Raw genomic sequence first — 26,175 nt, 5'->3', positions numbered from 1 at the left:
CTCTCGACTTACGATGGGGACCTCAGGGACCCGCTCTGGTGGCCTCAGGAAAGGCCAGTCCCCATGCGAGTTCCTCGGGGGCCTCTCGGCATTCCTCTCCCGTCGATGCCGGGGCCTAAGACCTTGTGTGGAGTCGGGGCCGGAACCTGAGGATTCCTCTCCAGTGCTGACATGGATCTTGGGGTACTTCTGGAGCCTCCCCAGGGGAGTCAGTCCTCGTCTCGAATGCGGGCATGCACTTGGGCTTTCCTCCAGAGCGGTAGCAACAGTGTCACGCAGTCCGCCGCGTGGATCAAAGGATCTATGGTTTTCCCTCGAGTCTTTCCCACGAGGCTTTCCCACGAGGCTTTCCCACAGGGCTGTCCCACGTGCACACGTGGTGGGAGTCGATCCTCGGCTTGAACGTCAAGGCAGTGAAGGGAAAACAGGTTCCTCTGGAATGGACTGACACATCTGGGGGACTCTTGGAATGGTGCCACGACCCTGGAGTTCCTCTCGCCTTTCCTGTGGAGAGCGCCTCCTCTTGAGATGCGACGGGAACGCCGGGAATTCTTTCTCTACGAAACATTGAAAGGATCCCTCATCTCGAGCTAGGAGGCGGAAACGGGGCTCCCCTGGATGTGTGCGGGACCCCACGTGCTTCCTCTCGAGTGGAGACGGGTATGTCGGGGAAATTCTTGAGTTGCAGCAAGGGTGTGAAGGACTCTTTGGAAGTTCCAGTGGTTAGACGTGATTAGCCTCGAGAAGCCTCAGCGGAAATGGGCCTCATCTCGCCTGGAGGGCAAAACCTCCTGGATTTTCTCGAGTTGCGGCAGGTTCTCTCGACTTACGATGGGGACCTCAGGGACCGGCTCTGGTGGCCTCAGGAAAGGCAAGTCCCCATGCGAGTTCCTCGGGGGCCTCTCGGCATTCCTCTCCCGTCGATGCCGGGGCCTAAGACCTTGTGTGGAGTCGGGGCCGGAACCTGAGGATTCCTCTCCAGTGCTGACATGGATCTTGGGGTACTTCTGGAGCCTCCCCAGGGGAGTCAGTCCTCGTCTCGAATGCGGGCATGCACTTGCGCTTTCCTCCAGAGCGGTAGCAGCAGTGTCACGCAGTCCGCCGCGTGGATCAAAGGATCTATGGTTTTCCCTCGAGTCTTTCCCACGAGGCTTTCCCACGAGGCTTTCCCACAGGGCTGTCCCACGTGCACACGTGCTGGGAGTGGATCCTCGGCTTGAACGTCAAGGCAGTGAAGGGAAAACAGGTTCCTCTGGAATGGACTGACACATCTGGGGGACTCTTGGAATGGTGGCACGACCCTGGAGTTCCTCTCGCCTTTCCTGTGGAGAGCGCCTCCTCTTGAGATGCGACGGGAACGCCGGGAATTCTTTCCCTACGAAACAGGGAAAGGATCCCTCATCTCGAGCTAGGAGGCGGAAACGGGGCTCCCCTGGATGTGTGCGGGACCCCACGTGCTTCCTCTCGAGTGGAGACGGTATGTCGGGGAAATTCTTGAGTTGCAGCTAGGGTGTGAAGGACCCTTTGGAAGTTCCAGTGGTTAGACGTGATTAGCCTCGAGAAGCCTCAGCGGAAATGGGCCTCATCTCGCCTGGAGGGCAAAACCTCCTGGATTTTCTCGAGTTGCGGCAGGTTCTCTCGACTTACGATGAGGACCTCAGGGACCCGCTCTGGTGGCCTCAGGAAAGGCCAGTCCCCATGCGAGTTCCTCGGGGGCCTCTCCGCATTCCTCTCCCGTCGATGCCGGGGCCTAAGACCTTGTGTGGAGTCGGGGCCGGAACCTGAGGATTCCTCTCCAGTGCTGACATGGATCTTGGGGTACTTCTGGAGCCTCCCCAGGGGAGTCTGTCCTCGTCTCGAATGCGGGCATGCACTTGGGCTTTCCTCCAGAGCGGTAGCAGCAGTGTCACGCAGTCCGCCGGGTGGATCAAAGGATCTATGGTTTTCCCTCGAGTCTTTCCCACGAGGCTTTCCCACGAGGCTTTCCCACAGGGCTGTCCCACGTGCACACGTGGTGGGAGTCGATCCTCGGCTTGAACGTCAAGGCAGTGCAGGGAAAACAGGTTCCTCTGGAATGGACTGACACATCTGGGGGACTCTTGGAATGGTGGCACGACCCTGGAGTTCCTCTCGCCTTTCCTGTGGAGAGCGCCTCCTCTTGAGATGCGACGGGAACGCCGGGAATTCTTTCCCTACGAAACAGGGAAAGGATCCCTCATCTCGAGCTAGGAGGCGGAAACGGGGCTCCCCTGGATGTGTGCGGGACCCCACGTGCTTCCTCTCGATTGGAGACGGGTATGTCGGGGAAATTCTTGAGTTGCAGCAAGGGTGTGAAGGACCCTTTGGAAGTTCCAGTGGGTAGACGTGATTAGCCTCGAGAAGCCTCAGCGGAAATGGGCCTCATCTCGCCTGGAGGGCAAAACCTCCTGGATTTTCTCGAGTTGCGGCAGGTGCTCTCGACTTACGACGGGGACCTCAGGGACACGCTCTGGTGGCCTCAGGAAAGGCCAGTCCCCATGCGAGTTCCTCGGGGGCCTCTCGGCATTCCTCTCCCGTCGATGCCGGGGCCTAAGACCTTGTGTGGAGACGGGACCGGAACCTCAGGATTCCTCTCCAGTGCTGACATGGATCTTGGGGTACTTCTGGAGCCTCCCCAGGGGAGTCAGTCCTCGTCTCGAATGCGGGCATGCACTTGCGCTTTCCTCCAGAGCGGTAGCAGCAGTGTCACGCAGTCCGCCGCGTAGATCAAAGGATCTATGGTTTTCCCTCGAGTCTTTCCCACGAGGCTTTCCCACGAGGCTTTCCCACAGGGCTGTCCCACGTGCACACTTGGTGGGAGTCGATCCTCGGCTTGAACGTCAAGGCAGTTCAGGGAAAACAGGTTCCTCTTGAATGGACTGACACATGTGGGGGACTCTTGGAATGGTGGCACGACCCTGGAGTTCCTCTCGCCTTTCCTGTGTAGAGCGCCTCCTCTTGAAATGCGACGGGAACGCCGGGAATTCTTTCCCTATGAAACAGGGAAAGGATCCCTCATCTCGAGCTAGGAGGCGGAAACGGGGCTCCCCTGGATGTGTGAGGGACCCTCGTGCTTCCTCTCGAGTGGAGACGTGTATGTCGGGGAACTTCTTGAGTTGCAGCAAGGGTGTGAAGGACCCTTTGGAAGTTCCAGTGGTTAGATGTGATTAGCCTCGAGAAGCCTCAGCGGAAATGGGCCTCATCTCGCCTGGAGGGCAAAACCTCCTGGAATTTCTCGTGTTGCGGCAGGTGCTCTCGACTTACGATGGGGACCTCGGGGACCCACTCTGGTGGCCTCAGGAAAGGCCAGTCCGCATGCGAGTTCCTCGGGGGCCTCTCGGGATTCCTCTCCCGTCGATGACGGGGCCTACGACCTTGTGTGGAGTCGGGGTCCGAAAGTGAGGATTTCTCTCCAGTGCTGACATGGATCTTGGGGTACTTCTGGAGTCTCCCCAGGGGAGTCAGTCCTCGTCTCGAATGCGGGCATGCACTTGCGCTTTCCTCCAGAGCGGTAGCAGCAGTGTCACGCAGTCCGCCGCGTGCATCAAAGGATCTATGGTTTTCCCTCGAGTCTTTCCCACGAGGGGTTCCCACGAGGCTTTCCCACAGGGCTGTCCCACGTGCACACGTGGTGGGAGTCGATCCTCGGCTTGAACGTCAAGGCAGTGCAGGGAAAACAGGTTCCTCTGGAATGGACTGACACATCTGGGGGACTCTTGCAATGGTGGCACGACCCTGGAGTTCCTCTCACCCTTCCTGTGGAGAGCGCCTCCTCTTGAGATGCGACGGGAACGCCGGGAATTCTTTCCCTACGAAACAGGGAAAGGATCCCTCATCTCGAGGTGGGAGGCGGAAACGGGGCTTCACTGGATGTGTGCGGAACCCTTGTGCTTCCTCTCGAGGGGAGACGGGTATGTCGGGGAACTTCTTGAGTTGTAGCAAGGGTGTGAAGGACCCTTTGGAAATTCCAGTGGTTAGATGTGATTAGCCTCGAGAAGCCTCAGCGGAAATGGGCCTCATCTCGCCTGGAGGTGAAAACCTCCTGGATTTTCTCGAGTTGCGGCAGGTGCTCTCGACTTACGACGTGGACCACAGGGACCCGCTCTGGTGGCCTCAGGAAAGCCCATTCCCCATGCAAGTTCTTCGGGGGCCTCTCGGGATTCCTCTCCCGTCGATGCCAGGGCCTAAGACCTTGTGTGGAGTCGGGGCCGGAACCTGAGGATTCCTCTCCAGTGCTGACATGGATCTTGGGGTACTTCTGGAGTCTCCCCAGAGGAGTCAGTCCTTGTCTCGAATGCGGGCATGCACTTGCGCTTTCCTCCAGAGCGGTAGCAGCAGTGTCACGCAGTCCGCCGCGTGGATCAAAGGATCTATGGTTTTCCCTCGAGTCTTTCCCACGAAGCTTTCCCACGAGGCTTTCCCCCAGGGCTGTCCCACGGGCACACGTGGTGGGAGTCGATCCTCGGCTTGAACGTCAAGGCAGTGCAGGGATAACAGGTTCCTCTGGAATGGACTGACACATCTGGGGGATTCGTGGAATGGTGGCACGACCCTGGAGTTCCTCTCGCCTTTCCTGTGGAGAGCGCCTCCTCTTGAGATGCGACGGGAACGCCGGGAATTCTTTCCCTACGAAACAGGGAAAGTATCCCTCATTTCGAGCTAGGAGGCGGAAACTGGGCTGCCCTGGATGTGTGCGGGACCCCACGTGCTTCCTCTCCAGTGGAGACGGGTATGTCGGGGAACTTCTTGAGTTGCAGCAAGGGTGTGAAGGACCCTTTGGAATTTCCAGTGGTTAGATGTGATTGGCCTCGAGAAGCCTCAGCGGAAATGGACCTCATCTCGCCTGGAGGGCAAAACCTCCTGGATTTTCTCGAGTTGCGGCAGGTGCTCTCGACTTATGACGGGGTCCTCAGGGACCCGCTCTGGTGGCCTCAGGAAAGGCCAGTCCCCATGCGAGTTCCTCGGGGGCCTCTCGGGATTCCTCTCCCGTCGATGCCGGGGCCTAAGACCTTGTGTTGAGTCGGGGCCGGAACCTGAGGATTCCTCTCCAGTGCTGACATGGATCTTGGGCTACTTCTGGAGTCTCCCCAGGGGAGTCAGTCCTCGTCTCGAATGCGGGCATGCACTTGCGCTTTCCTCCAGAGCGGTAGCAGCAGTGTCACGCAGTCCGCCGCGTGGATCAAAGGATCGATGGTTTTCTCTCCAGACTTTCCCACGAGGCTTTCCAACGAGTCTTTCCCACAGGGCTGTCCCACGTGCACACGTGGTGGGAGTCGATCCTCGGCTTGAACGTCAAGGCAGTTCAGGGAAAACAGGTTCCTCTTGAATGGACTGACACATGTGGGGGACTCTTGGAATGGTGGCACGACCCTGGAGTTCCTCTCGCCTTTCCTGTGTAGAGCGCCTCCTCTTGAAATGCGACGGGAACGCCGGGAATTCTTTCCCTATGAAACAGGGAAAGGATCCCTCATCTCGAGCTAGGAGGCGGAAACGGGGCTCCCCTGGATGTGTGAGGGACCCTCGTGCTTCCTCTCGAGTGGAGACGTGTATGTCGGGGAACTTCTTGAGTTGCAGCAAGGGTGTGAAGGACCCTTTGGAAGTTCCAGTGGTTAGATGTGATTAGCCTCGAGAAGCCTCAGCGGAAATGGGCCTCATCTCGCCTGGAGGGCAAAACCTCCTGGAATTTCTCGTGTTGCGGCAGGTGCTCTGGACTTACGATGGGGACCTCGGGGACCCACTCTGGTGGCCTCAGGAAAGGCCAGTCCGCATGCGAGTTCCTCGGGGGCCTCTCGGGATTCCTCTCCCGTCGATGACGGGGCCTACGACCTTGTGTGGAGTCGGGGTCCGAAAGTGAGGATTTCTCTCCAGTGCTGACATGGATCTTGGGGTACTTCTGGAGTCTCCCCAGGGGAGTCAGTCCTCGTCTCGAATGCGGGCATGCACTTGTGCTTTCCTCCAGAGCGGTAGCAGCAGTGTCACGCAGTCCGCCGCGTGCATCAAAGGATCTATGGTTTTCCCTCGAGTCTTTCCCACGAGGCTTTCCCACGAGGCTTTCCCACAGGGCTGTCCCACGTGCACACGTGGTGGGAGTCGATCCTCGGCTTGAACGTCAAGGCAGTGCAGGGAAAACAGGTTCCTCTGGAATGGACTGACACATCTGGGGGACTCTTGCAATGGTGGCACGACCCTGGAGTTCCTCTCACCCTTCCTGTGGAGAGCGCCTCCTCTTGAGATGCGACGGGAACGCCGGGAATTCTTTCCCTACGAAACAGGGAAAGGATCCCTCATCTCGAGGTGGGAGGCGGAAACGGGGCTTCACTGGATGTGTGCGGAACCCTTGTGCTTCCTCTCGAGGGGAGACGGGTATGTCGGGGAACTTCTTGAGTTGTAGCAAGGGTGTGAAGGACCCTTTGGAAATTCCAGTGGTTAGATGTGATTAGCCTCGAGAAGCCTCAGCGGAAATGGGCCTCATCTCGCCTGGAGGTGAAAACCTCCTGGATTTTCTCGAGTTGCGGCAGGTGCTCTCGACTTACGACGTGGACCACAGGGACCCGCTCTGGTGGCCTCAGGAAAGCCCATTCCCCATGCAAGTTCTTCGGGGGCCTCTCGGGATTCCTCTCCCGTCGATGCCAGGGCCTAAGACCTTGTGTGGAGTCGGGGCCGGAACCTGAGGATTCCTCTCCAGTGCTGACATGGATCTTGGGGTACTTCTGGAGTCTCCCCAGGGGAGTCAGTCCTTGTCTCGAATGCGGGCATGTACTTGCGCTTTCCTCCAGAGCGGTAGCAGCAGTGTCACGCAGTCCGCCGCGTGGATCAAAGGATCTATGGTTTTCCCTCGAGTCTTTCCCACGAGGCTTTCCCACGAGGCTTTCAAACAGGGCTGTCCCACGTGCACACGTGGTGGGAGTCGATCCTCGGCTTGAACGTCAAGGCAGTGAAGGGAAAACAGGTTCCTCTGGAATGGACTGACACATCTGGGGGTCTCTTGGAATGGTGCCACGACCCTGGAGTTCCTCTCGCCTTTCCTGCGGAGAGCGCCACCTCTTGAGATGCGACGGGAACGCCGGGAATTCTTTCCCTACGAAACAGGGAAAGGATCCCTCATCTCGAGCTAGGAGGCGGAAACGGGGGTCCCCTGGATGTGTGCGGGACCCCACGTGCTTCCTCTCGAGTGGAGATGGGTATGTCGGGGAACTTCTTGAGTTGCAGCATGGGTGTGAAGGACCCTTTGGAAGTTCCAGTGGTTATACGTGATTGGCCTCGAGAAGCCTCAGCGGAAATGGGCCTCATCTCGCCTGGAGGGCAAAACTTCCTGGATTTTCTCGAGTTGCGGTAGGTGCTCTCGACTTAAGACGGGGACCTCAGGGACTCGCTCTGGTGGCCTCAGGAAAGGCCCGTCCCCATGCTAATTCCTTGGGGGCCTCTCGGGATTACTCTCCATTCGATGCCGGGGCCTAAGACCTTGTGTGGAGTCGGGGCCGGAACCTGAGGATTCCTCTCCAGTGCTGACATGGATCTTGGGGTACTTCTGGAGTCTCCCCAGGGGAGTCAGTCCTTGTCTCGAATGCGGGCATGTACTTGCGCTTTCCTCCAGAGCGGTAGCAGCAGTGTCACGCAGTCCGCCGCGTGGATCAAAGGATCTATGGTTTTCCCTCGAGTCTTTCCCGCGAGGCTTTCCCACGAGGCTTTCAAACAGGGCTGTCCCACGTGCACACGTGGTGGGAGTCGATCCTCGGCTTGAACGTCAAGGCAGTGAAGGGAAAACAGGTTCCTCTGGAATGGACTGACACATCTGGGGGTCTCTTGGAATGGTGCCACGACCCTGGAGTTCCTCTCGCCTTTCCTGTGGAGAGCGCCACCTCTTGAGATGCGACGGGAACGCCGGGAATTCTTTCCCTACGAAACAGGGAAAGGATCCCTCATCTCGAGCTAGGAGGCGGAAACGGGGGTCCCCTGGATGTGTGCGGGACCCCACGTGCTTCCTCTCGAGTGGAGATGGGTATGTCGGGGAACTTCTTGAGTTGCAGCATGGGTGTGAAGGACCCTTTGGAAGTTCCAGTGGTTAGACGTGATTGGCCTCGAGAAGCCTCAGCGGAAATGGGCCTCATCTCGCCTGGAGGGCAAAACCTCCTGGATTTTCTCGAGTTGCGGTAGGTGCTCTCGACTTAAGACGGGGACCTCAGGGACTCGCTCTGGTGGCCTCAGGAAAGGCCCGTCCCCATGCTAATTCCTTGGGGGCCTCTCGGGATTACTCTCCATTCGATCCCGGGGCCTAAGACCTTGTGTGGAGTCGGGGTCGGAACCTAAGGATTCCTCTCCAGTGCTGACATGGATCTTGGGGTACTTCTGGAGTCTCCCCAGGGGAGTCAGTCCTCGTCTCGAATGCGGGCATGCACTTGCGCTTTCCTCCAGAGCGGTAGCAGCAGTGTCACGCAGTCCGCCGCGTGGATTAAAGGATCTATGGTTTTCCTTCGAGTTTTTCCCACGAGGCTTTCCCACAGGGCTGTCCCATGTGCACAGGTGGTGGGAGTCGATCCTCGGCTTGAACGTCACGGCAGTGCAGGTAAAACAGGTTCCTCTGTAATGGACTGACACATCTGGGCGTCTCTTGGAATGGTGGCACGACCCTGGAGTTCCTCTCGCCTCTCCTGTGGAGAGCGCCTCCTCTTGAGATGCGACGGGAACGCCGGGAATTCTTTCCATACGAAACAGGGAAAGGATCCCTCATCTCGAGCTAGGAGGCGGAAACGGGGCTCCCCTGGATGTGTGTGGGACCCCACGTGCTTCCTCTCGATTGGAGACGGGTATGTCGGGGAACTTCTTGAGTTGCAGCATGGGTGTGAAGGACCCTTTGGAAGTTCCAGTGGTTAGATGTGATTGGCCTCGAGAAGCCTCAGCGGAAATGGGCTACATCTCGCCTGGAGGGCAAAACCCCCTGGATTTTCGAGTTGCGGCAGGTGCTCTCGACTTACGACGGGGACCTCAGGGACCCGCTCTGGTGGCCTCAGGAAAGGCCAGTCCCCATGCGAGTTCCTCGGGGGCCTCTCGGGATTCCTCTCCCGTCGATGCCGGGGCCTAAGACCTTGTGTGGAGTCGGGGCCGGAACCTGAGGATTCCTCTCCACTGCTGACATGGATCTTGGGGTACTTCTGGAGTCTCCCCAGGGGAGTCAGTCCTCGTCTCGAATGCGGGCATGCACTTGCGCTTTCCTCCAGAGCGGTAGCAGCAGTGTCACGCAGTCCTCCGCGTGGATCAAAGGATCTATGATTTTCCCTCGACTCTTTCCCCCGAGGCTTTCCCACGAGGCTTTCCCACAGGGCTGTCAGACGTTCACACGTGGTGGGAGTCGATCCTCGGCTTGAACGTCAAGGCAGTGCAGGGAAAACAGGTTCCTCTGGAATGGACTGACACATCTGGGCGTCTCTTGGAACGGTGGCACGACCCTGGAGTTCCTCTCGCCATTCCTGTGGAGAGCGCCTCCTCTTGAGATGCGACGGGAACGCCGGGAATTCTTTCCCTACGAAACAGGGAAAGGATCCCGCATCTCGAGCTAGGAGGCGAAAACGGGGCCCCCCTGGATGTGTGCGGGACCCTCGTGCTTCCTCTCGAGTGGAGACGGGTATGTCGGGGAACTTCTTGATTTGCAGCAAGGGTGTGAAGGACCCTTTGGAAGTTCCAGTGGTTAGATGTGATTAGCCTCGAGAAGCCTCAGCGGAAATGGGCCTCATCTCGCCTGGAGGGCAAAACCTCCTGGATTTTCTCGAGTTGCGGCAGGTGCTCTCGACTTATGACGGGACCTCAGGGACTCGCTTTGGTGGCCTCAGGAAAGGCCAGTCCCCATGCGACTTCCTCAGGGGCCTCTCGGGATTCCTCTCCCGTCGATCCCGGGGCCTAAGACCTTGTGTGGAGTCGGGGCTGGAACCTGAGGATTCCTCTCCAGTGCTGACATGGATCTTGGGGTACTTCTGGAGTCTCCCTAGGTAGTCAGTCCTCGTCTGGAATGCGGGCATGCACTTGCGCTATCCTCCAGAGCAGTAGCAGCAGTGTCACGCAGTCCGCCGCGTGGATCAAAGGATCTATGGTTTTCCCTCGAGTCTTTCCCACGAGGCTTTCCCACGAGGCTTTCCCACAGGCCTGTCCCAAGTGCACACGTGGTGGGAGTCGATCCTCGGCTTGAACGTCAAGGCAGTGCAGGGAAAACAGGTTCCTCTCGTATGGACTGACACATCTGGGGGTCTCTTGGAATGGTGGCACGACCCTGGAGTTCCTCTCGCCTCTCCTGTGGAGAGTGTCTCCTCTTGAGATGCGACGGGAACGCCGGGAATTCTTTCCCTACGAAACAGGGAAAGGATCCCTCATCTCGAGCTAGGAGGCGGAAACGGGGGTCCCCTGGATGTGTGCGGGACCCCACGTGCTTCCTCTCGAGTGGAGATGGGTATGTCGGGGAACTTCTTGAGTTGCAGCAAGGGTGTGAAGGACCCTTTGGAAGTACCAATGGTTAGATGTGATTATCCTCGAGAAGCCTCAGCGGAAATGGTCATCATCTCGCCTGGATGGCAAAACCTCCTGGATTTTCTCGAGTTGCGGCAGGTGCTCTCGACTTACGACGGGGACCTCAGGGACCCGCTCTGGTGGCCTCAGGAATGGCCAGTCCCCATGCGAGCTCCTCGGGGGCCTCTCGGGATTCCTCTCCCGTCAATGCCAGGGCCTAAGACCTTGTGTGGAGTCGGGGCCGGAACCTGAGGATTCCTCTCCAGTGCTGACATGGATCTTGGGGTACTTCTGGAGTCTCCCCAGGGGAGTCAGTCCTCGTCTCGAATGCGGGCATGCACTTGCGCTTTCCTCCAGAGCGGTAGCAGCAGTGTTACGCAGTCCGCCGCGTGGATCAAAGGATCTATGGTTTTCCCTCGAGTCTTTCCCACGAGGCTTTCCCACGAGGCTTTCCCACAGGGCTGTCCCACGTGCACACGTGCTGGGAGTCGATCCTCGGCTTGAACGTCAAGGCAGTGCAGGGAAAACAGGTTCCTCTGGAATGGACTGACACATCTGGGGGCCTCTTGAATGGTGTCACGACCCTGGAGTTCCTCTCGCCTTTCCTGTGGAGAGCGCCAACTCTTCGGGAACGCCGGGAATTCTTTCCCTACGAAACAGGGAAAGGATCCCTCATCTCGAGCTATGAGGCGGAAACGGGGCTCCCCTGGATGTGTGCGGGACCCCACTTGTTTTCTCTCGAGTGGAGACGGGTATGTCCCGGAACTGCTTGAGTAGCAGCAAGGGTGTGAAGGACCCTTTGGAAGTTCCAGTGGTTAGACGTGATTAGCCTCGAGAAGCCTCAACGGAAATGGGCCTCATCTCGCCTGGAGGGCAAAACCTTCCTGTATTTTCTCGAGTTGCGGCAGGTACTCTCGACTTACGACGAGGACCTCAGGGACCCTCTCTGGTGGCATCAGGAAAGGCCAGTCCGCATGCGAGTTCCTCGGGGGCCTCTCGGGATTCCTCTCCCGTCGATGCCGTGGCCTAAGACCTTGTGTGGAGTCGGGGCCGGAAACTGAGGATTCCTCTCCAGTGCTGACATGGATCTTGGGGTACTTCTGGAGTCTCCCCAGGGGAGTCAGTCCTCGTCTCGAATGCGGGCATGCACTTGCGCTTTCCTCCAGAGCGGTAGCAGCAGTGTCACGCAGTCCGCCGCGTGGATCAAATGATCGATGGTTTTCTCTCCAGACTTTCCCACGAGGCTTTCCCACGAGTCTTTCCCACAGGGCTGTCCCACGTGCACACGTGGTGGGAGTCGATCCTCGGCTTGAACGTCAAGGCAGTTCAGGGAAAACAGGTTCCTCTGGAATGGACTTACATATGTGGGGGACTCTTGGAATGGTGGCACGACCCTGGAGTTCCTCTCGCCTTTCCTGTGTAGAGCGCCTCCTCTTGAAATGCGACGGGAACGCCGGGAATTCTTTCCCTATGAAACAGGGAAAGGATCCCTCATCTCGAGCTAGGAGGCGGAAACGGGGCTCCCCTGGATGTGTGAGGGACCCTCGTGCTTCCTCTCGAGTGGAGACGTGTATGTCGGGGAACTTCTTGAGTTGCAGCAAGGGTGTGAAGGACCCTTTGGAAGTTCCAGTGGTTAGATGTGATTAGCCTCGAGAAGCCTCAGCGGAAATGGGCCTCATCTCGCCTGGAGGGCAAAACCTCCTGGAATTTCTCGTGTTGCGGCAGGTGCTCTCGACTTACGATGGGGACCTCGGGGACCCACTCTGGTGGCCTCAGGAAAGGCCAGTCCGCATGCGAGTTCCTCGGGGGCCTCTCGGGATTCCTCTCCCGTCGATGATGGGGCCTACGACCTTGTGTGGAGTCGGGGTCCGAAAGTGAGGATTTCTCTCCAGTGCTGACATGGATCTTGGGGTACTTCTGGAGTCTCCCCAGGGGAGTCAGTCCTCGTCTCGAATGCGGGCATGCGCTTGTGCTTTCCTCCAGAGCGGTAGCAGCAGTGTCACGCAGTCCGCCGCGTGCATCAAAGGATCTATGGTTTTCCCTCGAGTCTTTCCCACGAGGGGTTCCCACGAGGCTTTCCCACAGGGCTGTCCTACGTGCACACGTGGTGGGAGTCGATCCTCGGCTTGAACGTCAAGGCAGTGCAGGGAAACAGGTTCCTCTGGAATGGACTGACACATCTGGGGGACTCTTGCAATGGTGGCACGACCCTGGAGTTCCTCTCACCTTTCCTGTGGAGAGCGCCTCCTCTTGAGATGCGACGGGAACGCCGGGAATTCTTTCCCTACGAAACAGGGAAAGGATCCCTCATCTCGAGGTGGGAGGCGGAAACGGGGCTTCACTGGATGTGTGCGGAACCCTTGTGCTTCCTCTCGAGGGGAGACGGGTATGTCGGGGAACTTCTTGAGTTGTAGCAAGGGTGTGAAGGACCCTTTGGAAATTCCAGTGGTTAGATGTGATTAGCCTCGAGAAGCCTCAGCGGAAATGGGCCTCATCTCGCCTGGAGGTGAAAACCTCCTGGATTTTCTCGAGTTGCGGCAGGTGCTCTCGACTTACGACGTGGACCACAGGGACCCGCTCTGGTGGCCTCAGGAAAGCCCAGTCCCCATGCAAGTTCTTCGGGGGCCTCTCGGGATTTCTCTCCCGTCGATGCCAGGGCCTAAGACCTTGTGTGGAGTCGGGGCCGGAACCTGAGGATTCCTCTCCAGTGCTGACATGGATCTTGGGGTACTTCTGGAGTCTCCCCAGGGGAGTCAGTCCTCGTCTCGAATGCGGGCATGCACTTGCGCTTTCCTCCAGAGCGGTAGCAGCAGTGTCACGCAGTCCGCCGCGTGGATCAAAGGATCTATGGTTTTCCCTCGAGTCTTTCCCACGAGGCTTTCCCACGAGGCTTTCCCACAGTTCTGTCCCACGTGCACACGTGGTGGGAGTCGATCCTCGGCTTGAACGTCAAGGCAGTGCAGGGAAAACAGGTTTCTCTGGAATGGACTGACACATCTGGGGGACTCTTGGAAAGGTGGCACGACCCTGGAGTTCCTCTCGCCTTTCCTGTGGAGAGCGCCTCCTCTTGAGTTGCGACGGGAACGCCGGGAATTCTTTCCCTACGAAACAGGGAAAGGATCCCTCATCTCGAGCTAGGAGGCGGAAACGGGGCTCCCCTGGATGTGTGCGGGACCCCACGTGCTTCCTCTCGAGTGGAGACGGGTATGTCGGGGAACTTCTTGAGTTGCAGCAAGGGTGTGAAGGACCCTTTGGAAGTTCCAGTGGTTAGATGTGATTGGCCTGGAGAAGCCTCAGCGGAAATGGGCCTCATCTCGCCTGGAGGGCAAAACCTCCTGGATTTTCTCGAGTTGCGGCAGGTGCTCTCGACTTACGACGGGGACCTCAGGGACCCGCTCTGGTGGCCTCAGGAAAGGCCAGTCCCCATGCGAGTTCCTCGGGGGCCTCTCGGGATTCCGCTCCCGTCGATGCCGGGGCCTAAGACCTTGTGTGGAGTCGGGGCCGGAACCTGAGGATTCCTCTCCAGTGCTGACATGGATCTTGGGGTACTTCTGGAGTCTCCCCAGGGGAGTCAGTCCTCGTCTCGAATGCGGGCATGCACTTGCGCTTTTCTCCAGAGCGGTAGCAGCAGTGTCACGCAGTCCGCCGCGTGGATCAAAGGATCTATGGTTTTTCCTCGAGTCTTTCCCACGAGGCTTTCCCACGAGGCTTTCCCACAGGGCTGTCCCAAGTGCACACGTGGTGGGAGTCGATCCTCGGCTTGAACGTCAAGGCAGTGCAGGGAAAACAGATTCCTCTGGAATGGACTGACACATCTGGGCGTCTCTTGGAATGGTGGCACGACCCTGGAGTTCCTCTAGCCTCTCCTGTGGAGAGCGCCTCCTCTTGAGATGCGACGGGAACGCCGGGAATTCTTTCCCTACGAAACAGGGAAAGGATCCCTCATCTCGAGCTAGGAGGCGGAAACGGGGCTCCCCTGGATGTGTGCGGGACCCCACGTGCTTCCTCTCGAGTGAAGACGGGTATGTCGGGGAACTTCTTCAGTTGCAGCAAGGGTGTGAAGGACCCTTTGGAATTTCCAGTGGTTAGACGTGATTAGCCTCGAGAAGCCTCAGCGGAAATGGGCCTCATCTCGCCTGGAGGGCAAAACCTCCTGGATTTTCTCGAGTTGCGGCAGGTGCTCTCCACTTACGACGGGGACCTCAGGGACCCGCTCTGGTGGCCTCAGGAAAGGCCAGTCCCCATGCGAGTTCCTCGGGGGCCTCTCGGGATTGCTCTCCCGTCGATGCCGGGTCCTAAGACCTTGTGTGGAGTCGGGGCCGGAACCTGAGGATTCCTCTCCAGTGCTGACATGGATCTTGGGGTACTTCTGGAGTCTCCCCAGGGGAGTCAGTCCTCGTCTCGAATGCGGGCATGCACTTGCGCTTTCCTCCAGAGCGGTAGCAGCAGTGTCACGCAGTCCGCCGCGTAGATCAAAGGATCTATGGTTTTCCCTCGAGTCTTTCCCACGAGGCTTTCCCACGAGGCTTTCCCTCAGGGCTGTACCACGTGCACACGTGGTGGGAGTGGATCCTCGGCTTGAACGTCAAGGCAGTGCAGGGAAAACAGGTTCCTCTGGAATGGACTGACACATCTGGGGGACTCTTGGAATGGTGGCACGACCCTGCAGTTCCTCTCGCCTTTCCTGTGGAGAGCGCCTCCTCTTGAGATGCGACGGAACGCCGGGAATTTTTTCCCTACGAAACAGGGAAAGGATCCCTCATCTCGAGCTAGGAGGCGGAAACGGGGCTCCCCTGGATGTGTGCGGGACCCCACGTGCTTCCTCTCGAGTGGAGACGGGTATGTCGGGGAAATTCTTGAGTTGCAGCAAGGGTGTGAAGGACCCTTTGGAAGTTCCAGTGGTTAGACGTGATTAGCCTCGAGAAGCCTCAGCGGAAATGGGCCTCATCTCGCCTGGAGGGCAAAACCTCCTGGATTTTCTCGAGTTGCGGCAGGTGCTCTCGACTTACGACGGGGACCTCAGGGACCCGCTCTGGTGGCCTCAGGAAAGGCCAGTCCCCATGCGAGTTCCTCGGGGGCCTCTCGGGATTCCTCTCCCGTCGATGCCGGGGCCTAAGACCTTGTGTGGAGTCGGGGCCGGAACCTGAGGATTCCTCTCCACTGCTGACATGGATCTTGGGGTAATTCTGGAGTCTCCCCAGGGGAGTCAGTCCTCGTCTCGAATGCGGGCATGCACTTGCGCTTTCCTCCAGAGCGGTAGCAGCAGTGTCACGCAGTCCGCCGCGTGCATCAAAGGATCTATGGTTTTCCCTCGAGTCTTTCCCACGAGGCTTTCCCACGAGGCTTTCCCACAGGGCTGTCCCACGTGCACACGTGGTGGGAGTCGATCCTCGGCTTGAACGTCAAGGCAGTGCAGGGAAAACAGGTTCCTCTGGAATGGACTGACACATCTGGGCGTCTCTTGGAATGGTGACTCGACCCTGGAGTTCCTCTCGCCTTTCCTGTGGAGAGCGCCTCCTCTTGAGATGCGACGGGAACGCCGGGAATTCTTTCCCTACGAAACAGGGAAAGGATCCCTCATCTCGAGCTAGGAGGCGGAAACGGGGCTCCCTGGATGTGTGCGGGACCTCACGTGCTTCCTCTCGATTGGAGACGGGTATGTCGGGGAACTTCTTGAGTTGCAGCAAGGGTGTGAAGGACCCTTTGGAAGTTCCAGTGGATAGATGTGATTAGCCTCGAGAAGCCTCAGCGGAAATGGGCCTCATCTCGCATGGAGGGCAAAACCTCCTGGATTTTCTCGAGTTGCGGCATGTGCTCTCGACTTACGACGGGGACATCGGGGACCCGCTCTGGTGACCTCAGGAAAGGCCAGTCCCCATGCGAGTTCCTCGGGGGCCTCTCGGGATTCCTCTCCCATCGATGCCGGGGCCTAAGACCTTGTGTGGAGTCGGGGCCGGAACCTGAGGATTCCTCTCCAGTGCTGACATGGATCTTGGGGTACTTCTGGAGTCTCCCCAGGGGAGTCAGTCCTCGGCTCGAATGCGGGCATGCACCTGCGCTTTCCTCCAAAGCGGTAGCAGCAGTGTCACGCAGTCCGCCGCGTGGATCAAAGGATCTATGGTTTTCCCTCGAGTCTTTCCCACGAGGCTTTCCCACGAGGCTTTCCCACAGGGCTGTCCACGTGCACACGTGGTGGGAGTCGATCCTCGGCTTGAACGTCAGGCAGTGCAGGGAAAACAGGTTCCTCTGGAATGAACTGACACATCTGGGGGTCTCTTGGAATGGTGCCACGACCCTGGAGTTCCTCTCGCCTTTCCTGTGGAGAGCGCCTCCTTTTGAGATGCGACGGGAACGCCGGGAATTCTTTCCCTACGAAACAGGGAAAGGATCCCTCATCTCGAGCTCGGAGGCGGAAACGGGGCTCCCCTGGATGGGTGCGGGACCCCACGTGCTTCCTCTCGAGTGGAGACGGGTATGTCGCGGAACTGCTTGAGTTGCAGCAATGGTGTGAAGGACCCTTTGGAAGTTCCAGCGGTTAGATGTTATTAGCCTCGAGAAGCCTCAGCGGAAATGGGCCTCATCTCGCCTGGAGGGCAAAACCTCCTGGATTTTCTCGAGTTGCGGCAGGTGCTCTCGACTTACGATGGGGACCTCAGGGACCCGCTCTGGTGGCCTCAGGAAAGGCCAGTCCCCATGGGAGTTCCTCGGGGGCCTCTCGGCATTCCTCTCCCTTCGATGCCGGGTCCTAAGACCTTGTGTGGAGTCGGGGCCGGAACCTGAGGATTCCTCTCCAGTGCTGACATGGATCTTGGGGTACTTCTGGAGTCTCCCCAGGGGAGTCAGTCCTCGTCTCGAATGCGGGCATGCACTTGCGCTTTCCTCCAGAGCGGTAGCAGCAGTGTCACGCAGTCCGCCGCGTGGATCAAAGGATCTATGGTTTTCCCTCGAGATTTCCCACGAGGCTTTCCCACGTGGCTTTCCCACAGGGCTGTCCCACGTGCACACGTGGTGGGAGTCTATCCTCGGCTTGAACCTCAAGGCAGTGCAGGGAAAACAGGTTCCTCTGGAATGGACTGACATCCTGGGGACTCTTGGAATGGTGGCACGACCCTGGAGTTCCTCTCGCCTTTCCTGTGGAGAGCGCCTCCTCTTGAGATGCGACGGGAACGCCGGGAATTCTTTCCCTACGAAACAGGGAAAGGATCCCTCATCTCGAGCTAGGAGGCGGAAACGGGGCTCCCCTGGATGTGTGCGGGACCCCACGTGCTTCCTCTCGAGTGAAGACGGGTATGTCGGGGAACTTCTTCAGTTGCAGCAAGGGTGTGAAGGACCCTTTGGAAGTTCCAGTGGTTAGACGTGATTAGCCTCGAGAAGCCTCAGCGGAAATGGGCCTCATCTCGCCTGGAGGGCAAAACCTCCTGGATTTTCTCGAGTTGCGGCAGGTGCTCTCCACTTACGACGGGGACCTCAGGGACCCGCTCTGGTGGCCTCAGGAAAGGCCAGTCCCCATGCGAGTTCCTCGGGGGCCTCTCGGGATTCCTCTCCCGTCGATGCTGGGGCCTAAGCCCTTGTGTGGAGTCGGGGCCGGAACCTGAGGATTCCTCTCCAGTGCTGACATGGGTCTTGGGGTACTTCTGGAGTCTCCCCAGGGGAGTCAGTCCTCGTCTCGAATGCGGGCATGCACTTGCGCTTTCCTCCAGAGCGGTAGCAGCAGTGTCACGCAGTACACCGCGTGGATCAAAGGATCTATGGTTTTCCCTCGAGTCTTTCCCACGAGGCTTTCCCACGAGGCTTTCCCACAGGGCTGTCCCACGTGCACACGTGGTGGGAGTCGATCCTCGGCTTGAACGTCAAGACAGTGCAGGGAAAACAGGTTCCTCTCGAATGGACTGACACACCTGGGGGACTCTTGGAATTGTGGCACGACCCTGGAGTTCCTCTCGAATCTCCTGTGGAGAGCGCCTCCTCTTGAGATGCGACGGGAACGCCGGGAATTCTTTCCCTATGAAACAGGGAAAGGATCCCTCATCTCGAGCTAGGAGGCGGAAACGGGGCTCCCCTGGATGTGTGCGGGACCCCACGTGCTTCCTCTCGAGTGGAGACGGGTATGTCGGGGAACTTCTTGAGTTGCAGCCATGGTGTGAAGGACCCTTTGGAAGTTCCCGTGGTTAGATGTGATTAGCCTCGAGAAGCCTCAGCGGAAATGGGCCTCATCTCGCCTGGAGGGCAAAACCTCCTGGATTTTCTCGAGTTGCGGCAGGTGCTCTCGACTTACGACCGGGACCTCAGGGACCCGCTCTGGTGGCCTCAGGAAAGGCCAGTCCCCATGCGAGTTCCTCGGGGGCCTCTCGGGATTCCTCTCCCGTCGATGCCGGGGCCTAAGACCTTGTGTGGAGTCGGGGCCGGAACCTGAGGATTCCTCTCCAGTGCTGACATGGATCTTGGTGTACCTCTGGAGTCTCCCCAGTGGAGTCAGTCCTCGTCTCGAATGCGGGCATGCACTTGCGCTTTCCTCCTGAGCGGTAGCAGCAGTGTCACGCAGTCCGCCGCGTGGATCAAAGGATCTATGGTTTTCCCTCGAGTCTTTCCCACGAGGCTTTCCCACGAGGCTTTCCCACACGGCTGTCCCACGTGCACACGTGGTGGGAGTCGATCCTCGGCTTGAACGTCAAGGCAGTGCAGGGAAAACAGGTTCCTCTGGAATGGACTGACACATCTGGGGGACTCTTGGAATGGTGGCATGACCCTGGAGTTCCTCTCGCCTTTCCTGTGGAGAGGGCCTCCTCTTGAGATGCGACGGGAACGCCGGGAATTCTTTCCCTACGAAACAGGGAAAGGATCCCTCATCTCGAGCTAGGAGGCGGAAACGGGGCTCCCCTGGATGTGTGCGGGACCCCACGTGCTTCCTCTCGGGTGCAGACAGGTATGTCGGGGAACTTCTTGAGTTGCAACAAGGGTGTGAAGGACCCTTTGGAAGTTCCAGTGGTTAGATGTGATTGGCCTCGAGAAGCCTCAGCGGAAATGGGCCTCATCTCGCCTGGAGGTGAAAACCTCCTGGTTTTTCTCGAGTTGCGGCAGGTGCTCTCGACTTACGACGGGGACATCAGGGACCCGCTCTGGTGGCCTCAGGAAAGGCCAGTCCCCTTGCGAGTTCCTCGGGGGCCTCTCGGGATTCCTCTCCCGTCGATGCCAGGGCCTAAGACCTTGTGTGGAGTCGGGGCCGGAACCTGAGGATTCCTCTCCAGTGCTGACATGGATCTTGGGGTACTTCTGGAGTCTCCCCAGGGGAGTCAGTCCTCGTCTCGAATGCGGGCATGCACTTGCGCTTTCCTCCAGAGCGGTAGCAGCAGTGTCACGCAGTCCGCCGCGTGGATCAAAGGATCTATGGTTTTCCCTCGAGTCTTTCCCACGAGGCTTTCCCACGAGGCTTTCCCACAGGGCTGTCCCACGTGCACACGTGGTGGGAGTGGATCCTCGGCTTGAACGTCAAGGCAGTGCAGGGAAAACATGTTCCTCTGGAATGGACTGACACATCTGGGGGACTCTTGGAATGGTGGCACGACCCTGGAGTTCCTCTCGCCTTTCCTGTGGAGAGCGCCTCCTCTTGAGATGCGACGGGAACGCCGGGAATTCTTTCCCTACGAAACAGGGAAAGGATCCCTCATCTCGAGCTAGGAGGCGGAAACGGGGCTCCCCTGGATGTGTGCGGGACCCCACGTGCTTCCTCCCGAGTGGAGACGGGTATGTCGGGGAACTTCTTGAGTTGCAGCAAGGGTGTGAAGGACCCTTTGGAAGTTCCAGTTGTTAGACGTGATTAGCCTCGAGAAGCCTCAGCGGAAATGGGCCTCATCTCGCCTGGAGGGCAAAACCTCCTGGATTTTCTCGAGTTACGGCAGGTGCTCTCGACTTACGACGGGGACCTCAGGGACCCGCTCTGGTGGCCTCAGGAAAGGCCAGTCCCCATGCGAATTCCTCGGGGGCCTCTCGGGATTACTCTCCCGTCGATGCCGGGGCCTAAGACCTTGTGTGGAGTCGGGGCCGGAAACTGAGGATTCCTCTCCAGTGCTGACATGAATCTTGGGGTACTTCTGGAGTCTCCCCAGGTGAGTCAGTCCTCGTCTCGAATGCGGGCATGCACTTGCGCTTTCCTCCAGAGCGGTAGCAGCAGTGTCACGCAGTCCGCCGCGTGGATCAAAGGATCTATGGTTTTCCCTCGAGTTTTCCCACGAAGCTTTCCCACGAGGCTTTCCCACAGGGCTGTCCCACGTGCACACGTGGTGGGAGTCGATCCTCGGTTTGAACGTCAATGCAGTGCAGGGAAAACAGGTTCCTCTGGAATGGACTGACACATCTGGGGGACTCTTGGAATGGTGGCATGACCCTGGAGTTCTTCTCGGCTTTCCTGTGGAGAGCGCCTCCTCTTGAGATGCGACGGGAACGCCGGGAATTCTTTCCCTACGAAACAGGGAAAGGATCCCTCATCTCGAGCTAGGAGGCGGAAACGGGGCTCCCCTGGATGTGTGCGGGACCCCACGTGCTTCCTCTCGAGTGGAGACGGGTATGTCGGGGAACTTCTTGAGTTGCAGCAAGGGTGTGAAGGACCCTTTGGAAGTTCCAGTGGTTAGATGTGATTAGCCTCGAGAAGCCTCAGCGGAAATGGGCCTCATCTCGCCTGGAGGGCAAAACCTCCTGGATTTTCTCGAGTTGCGGCAGGTGCTCTCGACTTACGCCGGGGACCTCATGGACTCGCTCTGGTGGCCTCAGGAAAGGCCAGTCCCCATGCGAGTTCCTCGGGGGCCTCTCGGGATCCCTCTCCCGTCGATGCCGGGGCCTAAGACCTTGTGTGGAGTCGGGGCCGGAACCTGAGGATTCCTCTCCAGTGCTGACATGGATCTTGGGGTACTTCTGGAGTCTCCCCAGGGGAGTCAGTCCTCGTCTCGAATGCGGGCATGCACTTGCGCTTTCCTCCAGAGCGGTAGCAGCAGTGTCACGCAGTCCGCCGCGTGGATCAAAGGATCTATGGTTTTCCCTCGAGTCTTTCCCACGAGGCTTTCCCACGAGGCTTTCCCACAGGGCTGTCCCACGTGCACACGTGGTGGGAGTGGATCCTCGGCTTGAACGTCAAGGCAGTGCAGGGAAAACAGGTTCCTCTGGAATGGACTGACACATCTGGGGGACTCTTGGAATGGTGGCACGACCCTGGAGTTCCTCTCGCCTTTCCTGTGGAGAGCGCCTCCTCTTGAGATGCGACGGGAACGCCGGGAATTCTTTCCCTACGAAACAGGGAAAGGATCCCTCATCTCGAGCTAGGAGGCGGAAACGGGGCTCCCCTGGATGTGTGCGGGACACCACGTGCTTCCTCTCGAGTGGAGACGGGTATGTCGGGGAACTTCTTGAGTTGCAGCAAGGGTGTGAAGGACCCTTTGGAAGTTCCAGTGGTTAGACATGATTCACCTCGAGAAGCCTCAGCGGAAATGGGCCTCATCTCGCCTGGAGGGCAAAACCTCCTGGATTTTCTCGAGTTGCGGCAGGTGCTCTCGAGTTACGACGGGGACCTCAGGGACCCGCTCTGGTGGCCTCAGGAAAGGCCAGTCCCCATGCGAGTTCCTCGGGGGCCTCTCGGGATACCTCTCCCGTCGATGCCGGGGCCTAAGACCTTGTGTGGAGTCGGGGCCGGAACCTGAGGATTCCTCTCCAGTGCTGACATGGATCTTGGGGTACTTCTGGAGTCTCCCCAGGGGAGTCAGTCCTCGTCTCGAATGCGGGCATGCACTTGCGCTTTCCTCCAGAGCGGTAGCAGCAGTGTCACGCAGTCCGCCGCGTGGATCAAAGGATCTATGGTTTTCCCTCGAGTCTTTCCCACGAGGCTTTCCCACGAGGCTTTCCCACAGGGCTGTCCCACGTGCACACGTGGTGCGAGTCGATCCTCGGCTTGAACGTCAAGGCAGTGCAGGGAAAACAGGTTCCTCTGGAATGGACTGACACATCTGGGGGACTCTTGGAATGGTGGCACGACCCTGGAGTTCCTCTCGCCTTTCCTGTGCAGAGCGCCTCCTCTTGAGATGCGACGGGAATGCCGGGAATTCTTTGCCTACGAAACAGGGAAAGGATCCCTCATCTCGAGCTAGGAGGCGGAAACGGGGCTCCCCTGGATGTGTGCGGGACCCCACGTGCTTCCTCTCGAGTGGAGACGGGTATGTCGGGGAACTTCTTGAGTTGCAGCAAGGGTGTGAAGGACCCTTTGGAAGTTCCAGTAGTTAGACGTGATTCGCCTCGAGAAGCCTCAGCGGAAATGGGCCTCATCTCGCCTGGAGGGCAAAACCTCCTGGATTTTCTCGAGTTGCGGCAGGTGCTCTCGACTTACGACGGGGACCTCAGGGACCCGCTCTGGTGGCCTCAGGAAAGACCAGTCCCCATGCGAATTCCTCGGGGGCCTCTCGGGATTACTCTCCCGTCGATGCCGGGGCCTAAGACCTTGTGTGGAGTCGGGGCCGGAACCTGAGGATTCCTCTCCAGTGCTGACATGGATCTTGGGGTACTTCTGGAGTCTCCCCAGGGGAGTCAGTCCTCGTCTCGAATGCGGGCATGCACTTGCGCTTTCCTCCAGAGCGGTAGCAGCAGTGTCACGCAGTCCGCCGCGTGGATCAAAGGATCTATGGTTTTCCCTCGAGTCTTTCCCACGAGGCTTTCCCACGAGGCTTTCCCACAGGGCTGTCCCACGTGCACACGTGGTGGGAGTGGATCCTCGGCTTGAACGTCAAGGCAGTGCAGGGAAAACAGGTTCCTCTGGAATGGACTGACACATCTGGGGGACTCTTGGAATGGTGGCACGACCCTGGAGTTCCTCTCGCCTTTCCTGTGGAGAGCGCCTCCTCTTGAGATGCGACGGGAACGCCGGGAATTCTTTCCCTACGAAACAGGGAAAGGATCCCTCATCTCGAGCTAGGAGGCGGAAACGGGGCTCCCCTGGATGTGTGCGGGACCCCACGTGCTTCCTCCCGAGTGGAGACGGGTATGTCGGGGAACTTCTTGAGTTGCAGCAAGGGTGTGAAGGACCCTTTGGAAGTTCCAGTGGTTAGACATGATTCACCTCGAGAAGCCTCAGCGGAAATGGGCCTCATCTCGCCTGGAGGGCAAAACCTCCTGGATTTTCTCGAGTTGCGGCAGGTGCTCTCGAGTTACGACGGGGACCTCAGGGACCCGCTCTGGTGGCCTCAGGAAAGGCCAGTCCCCATGCGAGTTCCTCGGGGGCCTCTCGGGATACCTCTCCCGTCGATGCCGGGGCCTAAGACCTTGTGTGGAGTCGGGGCCGGAACCTGAGGATTCCTCTCCAGTGCTGACATGGATCTTGGGGTACTTCTGGAGTCTCCCCAGGGGAGTCAGTCCTCGTCTCGAATGCGGGCATGCACTTGCGCTTTCCTCCAGAGCGGTAGCAGCAGTGTCACGCAGTCCGCCGCGTGGATCAAAGGATCTATGGTTTTCCCTCGAGTCTTTCCCACGAGGCTTTCCCACGAGGCTTTCCCACAGGGCTGTCCCACGTGCACACGTGGTGGGAGTCGATCCTCGGCTTGAACGTCAAGGCAGTGCAGGGAAAACAGGTTCCTCTGGAATGGACTGACACATCTGGGGGACTCTTGGAATGGTGGCACGACCCTGGAGTTCCTCTCGCCTTTCCTGTGCAGAGCGCCTCCTCTTGAGATGCGACGGGAATGCCGGGAATTCTTTCCCTACGAAACAGGGAAAGGATCCCTCATCTCGAGCTAGGAGGCGGAAACGGGTCTCCCCTGGATGTGTGCGGGACCCCACGTGCTTCCTCTCGAGTGGAGACGGGTATGTCGGGGAACTTCTTGAGTTGCAGCAAGGGTGTGAAGGACCCTTTGGAAGTTCCAGTAGTTAGACGTGATTCGCCTCGAGAAGCCTCAGCGGAAATGGGCCTCATCTAGCCTGGAGGGCAAAACCTCCTGGATTTTCTCGAGTTGCGGCAGGTGCTCTCGACTTACGACGGGGACCTCAGGGACCCGCTCTGGTGGCCTCAGGAAAGACCAGTCCCCATGCGAATTCCTCGGGGGCCTCTCGGGATTACTCTCCCGTCGATGCCGGGGCCTAAGACCTTGTGTGGAGTCGGGGCCGGAACCTGAGGATTCCTCTCCAGTGCTGACATGGATCTTGGGGTACTTCTGGAGTCTCCCCAGGGGAGTCAGTCCTCGTCTCGAATGCGGGCATGCACTTGCGCTTTCCTCCAGAGCGGTAGCAGCAGTGTCACGCAGTCCGCCGCGTGGATCAAAGGATCTATGGTTTTCCCTCGAGTCTTTCCCACGAGGCTTTCCCACGAGGCTTTCCCACAGGGCTGTCCCACGTGCACACGTGGTGGGAGTGGATCCTCGGCTTGAACGTCAATGCAGTGCAGGGAAAACAGGTTCCTCTGGAATGGACTGACACATCTGGGGGACTCTTGGAATGGTGGCACGACCCTGGAATTCCTCTCGCCTTTCCTGTAGAGAGCGCCTCCTCTTGAGATGCGACGGGAACGCCGGGAATTCTTTCCCTTCGAAACAGGGAAAGGATCCCTCTTCTCGAGCTAGGAGGCGGAAACGGGGCTCCCCTGGATGTGTGCGGGACACCACGTGCTTCCTCTCGAGTGGAGACGGGTATGTCGGGGAACTTCTTGAGTTGCAGCAAGGGTGTGAAGGACCCTTTGGAAGTTCCAGTGGTTAGACGTGATTAGCCTCGAGAAGCCTCAGCGGAAATGGGCCTCATCTCGCCTGGAGGGCAAAACCTCCTGGATTTTCCCGAGTTGCGGCAGGTGCTCTCGACTTACGACGGGGACCTCAGGGACCCGCTCTGGTGGCCTCAGGAAAGGCCAGTCCCCATGCGAGTTCCTCGGGGGCCTCTCGGGATACCTCTCCCGTCGATGCCGGGGCCTAAGACCTTGTGTGGAGTCGGGGCCGGAACCTGAGGTTTCCTCTCCAGTGCTGACATGGATCTTGGGGTACTTCTGAAGTCTCCCCAGGGGAGTCAGTCCTCGTCTCGAATGCGGGCATGCACTTGCGCTTTCCTCCAAAGCGGTAGCAGCAGTGTAACGCAGTCCGCCGCGTGGATCAAAGGATCTATGGTTTTCCCTCGAGTCTGTCCCACGAGGCTTTCCCACGAGGCTTTCCCACAGGGCTGTCCCACGAGCACACGTGGTGGGAGTCGATCCTCGGCTTGAACGTCAAGGCAGTGCAGGGAAAACAGGTTCCTCTGGAATGGACTGACACATATGGGGTCTCTTGGGATGGTGGCACGACCCTGGAGTTCCTCTCGCCTTTCCTGTGGGAGCGCCTCCTCTTGAGATGCGACGGGAACGCCGGGAATTCTTTCCCTCCGAAACAGGGAAAGGATCCCTCATCTCGAGCTAGGAGGCGGAAACGGGGCTACCCTGGATGTGTGCGGGACCCTCGTGCTTCCTCTCGAGTGGAGACGGGTATGTCGGGGAACTTCTTGAGTTGCAGCAAGGGTGTGAAGGACCCTTTGGAAGTTCCAGTGGTTAGACATGATTCGCCTCGAGAAGCCTCAGTGGAAATGGGCCTAATCTCGCCTGGAGGGCAAAACCTCCTGGATTTTCTCGAGTTGCGGCAGGTGCTCTCGACTTACGACGGGGACCTCAGGGACCCGCTCTGGTGGCCT

The sequence above is a fragment of the Ovis canadensis genome, chromosome 7 (genome assembly GCF_042477335.2).
Source record: "Ovis canadensis isolate MfBH-ARS-UI-01 breed Bighorn chromosome 7, ARS-UI_OviCan_v2, whole genome shotgun sequence".
Classification (NCBI taxonomy): Eukaryota; Metazoa; Chordata; class Mammalia; order Artiodactyla; family Bovidae; genus Ovis; species Ovis canadensis.
This window is presented reverse-complemented; position numbering follows the sequence as displayed.